Consider the following 4,943-nt stretch of genomic DNA (forward strand, 5'->3'; position numbering starts at 1 on the left):
CAAAGGGGAGAGGAAGGAGGGGCTTGCAGAGGAGTTGGTGGGGGGAGGGGAATATGCTGGTGACGCAGGTAACTTTGTGGCTGGATGCTGAGGAGGATGGAGGTGGCGTCCATTTTGGGTGGGCCTAGGCAGGAATGGAGCTTGGAGGTAGGGAGAGTTTCGAGTCAGGTTGGGATGACTGATCTTAGTGGGAGGGGGGGAGGTCAGAAACTACTGGTGAGGATAGTGGTGATGTAAAATGTGGGGGGCTGATTGGTCCGGTTAAACGTTCTCAGGTGTTTGTACATTTGGAAAATTTAGAGGCAGAGTGGTCTTCATTCAGGAGATACGCCTGTGGGTGAAGGACCGAACACAGTTAAGAAAGGGGTAGGTAGGGCAGACGTTCCACTCAGGGTTTGACCCCAAGTCATGGGGAGGTCTCGATTCTGTTTTGTAAAAGGGTGGTTTTTGTGTGGGCCAGTGAGGTGCAGGACACAAGAGGGAGGTACCTGATGGTGAGTGGAGTCTTGGTGGTGGTGCGGGTTGTGTTAGTGAATATCTACATGCCCAATTGGGACAACATGAAATTTGTTAAGAAGACATTGGCATCCATCAGGGGACTTGGATTCACATCAGTTGATAATGGGGGGAGGGGGGGCGCAAATTAAATTGCTTGTTAGACTCCAGGATGGATAGGTCAAGCCCCAAGTCATTGGCCAAAGACCTGGAGATTTATGAATCCAAGATCCCGGTTGAGATCCTATTCTCAGTTTCCCTGGAAATTTCTGGCCATCCAGTGGTGATTGGGCCTGAGCCCAGCAGTTGGTGATGCGCAGGTGGCCTTGATGTGTTCCTTGGAAGAATTCCAGCTGATGAGAAACCTGGGATAACCAGCTGTTCATTGTAGACCAGGAGATCATAAATTACAGTAAAGTATTTTTGTTGTTCAATCCAAGCTTTCCTGGCGCCACTGCTTGGACTTTGTTATGGGCACCCTTGCTGGCAGTAACAGCAGATGCAGGTATCTCATTTCGCATTTGTCCCTCGGAAATCTGTTGCAGTAACTTATAATTGCCGGCACGTTTCATTGTGTCAATTGGGAGTATGCTTCATGCTCCTCGATCAAATTGGCATCCTGTTTTGTTGGAAGGCGCATTGTGCCTGTTTAAACTGTATCTGCCGTTGTTTGTTTTTTGTGCTGGATATATAACGTCTCATAGGCAAACTTCATGAAGCAAAGGTGGGATCTCTGGATTCTAAGAGGCATCTGCGCCAGGTCCTTCTCTTCTAGCAATGGTCTTTCTTAAGTAGATGTCTCAAAATTTCTATGACCTGTGCTAGATTTGGTAAGCATTTTACCAACTGTTTCACCAGCCTCAGGAATTCCTGAAGGTCTGGGATCAAGGTTGGAATTGTGAACTTGCTAATAGCTTTTGTTTTCCAGGGTCCTCACTGCTGAAGATGTGTCCCAGAAACTGATTTGGTGTTTGGCCATTTTTCATGAAGCATCAGCCCTACATCCTTTTGTGGTGTTCGTCCACTGTTGTACCATGAACCAAAGCATTGTGCAATGGCAGATGACCCCCTGTAGGCCATTGCAAAATGGCCAACATTGCACATTGAAATGCTTCAGTTGAAGCAGAATGTGCCAAGAGGTTAATGAATTTGGTCAGCAACCTGGACTCTTCATCTGGGGCAAGTTGCCAAAAGCTGCTGTCGGCATCGAGTTTTGAAAACACCATGCTTTTAGAGAGTTTGATCAGGCTTTCACCCACTGAGGACATCTGATGTATTTCTCTGGCTACGGCTTTATTGAGCTGTGTCAAATTGAGACAAATGCGAATGGACCTGTTTGGCTTTGCAATTGGGACCATCCTGGAACACCATGCTGTTGGTTGTGTAACGGGAAATGACCCCCAAGTTTATCATCTCGTTCAGCTACACTAGCTTCATTAGTGGGTAAGGAACCTCTGGTGGCATGAACAGACAACACGGATTTAGCATCCTCCCTCAATTTGATCTTGCATGCCTTTTTGGTCACCCCAAAGCTATAAAGAGCTTCGGGAACTCCTTTTTATACTTGGAGCCAGGCTCTTCTTGGTTGAGCCTGTCATTTTTTTTCAGGTTAAGATCAACGCAGGCTTTTCAGCTGAGCAGTGAACAGTCCTGGTTGTAGACCATGATCAGGGCTTCTCAGATTCTTTTGTCTTTGCACCTGAGCATGGCCTGCAGAGTACCTTCATCAGGATACCTCCTGCTCCGTTTAGATGCGTTTTGGGTGGTATCAGCTGTTGGGTCACAAACAATGGTTCTCTACCTGATTCCTACTGGCTCCAGTTTCCAATTTGAAGTCTGTGAGATAGCCATTAACTGAGATGTCCCCATTCCAGAATGAAAGTTCAGGACCTTTGATCACACCTAAGAAGTATGGCTGTGTATCCTCTTGGTGTGTTGTCTCGACCTCATGAATCTTCTTGGGATCTTCTGTGTGTTTTGATGTTTTGGCTCTGCACAGCTTCCCAAAGTGTCCTATTCAGTGACATTGAAAGCATTGGGCTGAAATTGCCAGACTTTGAATAGGCCTGTGGGGGTTCTTTGCTCCACGGCGCTGGCACAATCACTCTACTGGTCCGTTCAAGTATTGCTTCCCTTAGCTTGGAGTGTCCCTGTTTCTACGTGGTTTCACTAACTGGGCAGTGGTGTTTACTTTGGAGAATGGTTTGCTTTTTCTCCTTAATATGGATCTGTGCTTCAAATGGATTTCAGACTGCCTGACAATCCAGATGACTTTCCCAAAGGCTTGATCTTCCTTCACTTGAAGCATGTCCAAGAGTGTGTCATCTACCACTCCTACTATTCCATCCCTGATTAGCTCAGATTCAGGTCTCTATAATCGTAACACTGAGCCATTCTGTACAGATCATCAATGAAGAAGCTGACAGGTTCCCTTGGCTGCTGGACACATTCAGTAAATTTAGTCCATTCAAGGATGTGAGGTTAAAATAAGCGTTGAATGTTTTTAAAACTTCATCAAGTTTTGCAGGTGATTTGTTGATTCCTTGCCTAGCTGTTATATAATTTCGCTATCGGGCCTACTGAATAAAGCAGTGGGGTAACTTGTTCAGCTTTTGTCTTTTCATCCAAATCGAAAGAATCGTGTATTTAATGAATCTCTTTCTCCAGAGTCCCTAGTTTTGTGATTGATCTGAGCCTTCGGCCATTTGAGTCCAAATTGACCTGGAAGAGTGGATTTCTGATCCATGGTTAAAAAATTTAAGTTGCAAGTTCAGCTTAACAAGTTCCCAAATGTCCAAGATGGTGCCGCCATACGCTTCTTTAGAAAGGGTGGCAGCCATGGAGTGAGTGGTCGCACATTTGGTGGCTCCCGCACAAGGTGGATTTTTGTTGGTCTTTCCCGCCCGAAGGATGTAGAATTTGAGGTCATATATTTTTCACCCACAGGGAATTATGATTTCCTTGTGGGACTGTATTGTATCTTTTTACAACTAGTACTGAGATCTAAGCTGGATTTTCCAGGAGTGAAAATCACTTCCTGGGATATGACCATGAACTGGAAAAAGTTAAACCATTTTATTTTATCATCATACAGTTTTTTTGTGATGCTTCACTTTGCACTTGCTACAATTTCACCATGAGGCATGCTGCAATATTTCAATTCATGTTCATGACTTATGTGCCTCCTAGTGCCACCCCTTCCCCCTTCATTAGCTTTAATTGATTTTGACATTTAATTGCATTAAACTCTCCTGTATTTACTGAAAGCTCATTTGCACGCAGAGCAGTACAGCTGTGGGAGAAGTGACTGCACTACCACAGTCATACATTAATGTGAAATTTTCATAACAATCAGGACCTGCTTTAAATTAGGCCAAGTCATGTTCATTTCCAGCATATTCAGCAATTCTAATATCAAATTGGTCAGTCAGGACTTTGTTTTTTTCCTTCAGATGTAACTTAATTGACGGGTAGTTGGTCTTCGGCTCCAGTTTCAAAGATTTCACGTTTTGAGGACACAGGCAGATATGCTGTCTTATTTATTTAAGCCTTTTTACATTTTATTTCTTGGGTTTGGGCTAAGTTTTATTTTCCCCTTTGTTTTTGTTCTTTGCACCAGTGTTCATTGATCTGCCATTCGCAACTCCAGCCCCTGGCTGAAGGGGCTTAAGATTGGCCTTTCCCAACTGCGGCTTTGCAGCAGCTGTCCCAGGTTTTAGTGCATTGCTCAGCAGGTAGTCCTGAACCTTGTAATGTATCAGCCTGCATTATTAATTCATGGACAACTCTTTGCATTGGAAGACAAACAAGTTTCAGGCAGACCAAATAGCGTCTTTCATTAAGTTGATAGTCCTCCAGCCGCAGCTGATGTTTCTCAAGTGTACGGTTGAACAAAGATATGTTCAGGAAAGATTATATCGTACAAATTCTGTAAATGGTTCAAGGATGGTTAAATTCTACTTTTTGTTTTGTAATCAGGGAAGAGCATGAACGCAATCAGTCACGACCACAAATTTTGCAATCGATTATCCTGCATTTGGGAACATCACAGGTATGATCACACCCAAAGTGCAATGGGCTAGCCTCATCCTGGGAAAACCTTTGTTTTCCAACAAGATACTTTCTTCAAAACAATTGTAAAATGTGATGAATGCAGGATTTTAGATATATTGGATTATAAACATTTAGTAATTTAAGGGTTAAAAGCATGGGTTTGAGTGTGTTTGACTACAGTAGTCATGTTTTTAAAATAATATTGTTTTGCAAGACGAGAAAGCTTTTAGGAGCCAGAGGTGAAATTGAACAACGTAAAAGACTGGGATAATGTACTGTTGTTCGACTAGAGGAGTCACTGGGCAATTAATTGGTTTTCAGCTTGGTGAGATGATGTAATTGCTGTGTGGAGTTAAGGTACTTGGACATTTTGAGAAAACTTTGGAGTTGATTTA

General features: G+C 43.5%; 1 non-coding gene across 1 annotated transcript; it reads right to left on the reverse strand.

The window, feature by feature from the left end:
- Window positions 1-4,473: 4,473 nt before the first annotated feature.
- Window positions 4,474-4,633, reverse strand: LOC119951089. Its single transcript, XR_005457493.1, has one exon. It is a non-coding gene; the product is annotated as a U1 spliceosomal RNA (small nuclear RNA).
- Between the last annotated feature and the right edge of the window lie 310 nt (window positions 4,634-4,943).

The sequence above is a fragment of the Scyliorhinus canicula genome, chromosome 16 (assembly GCF_902713615.1).
Source record: "Scyliorhinus canicula chromosome 16, sScyCan1.1, whole genome shotgun sequence".
Lineage (NCBI taxonomy): Eukaryota > Metazoa > Chordata > Chondrichthyes > Carcharhiniformes > Scyliorhinidae > Scyliorhinus > Scyliorhinus canicula.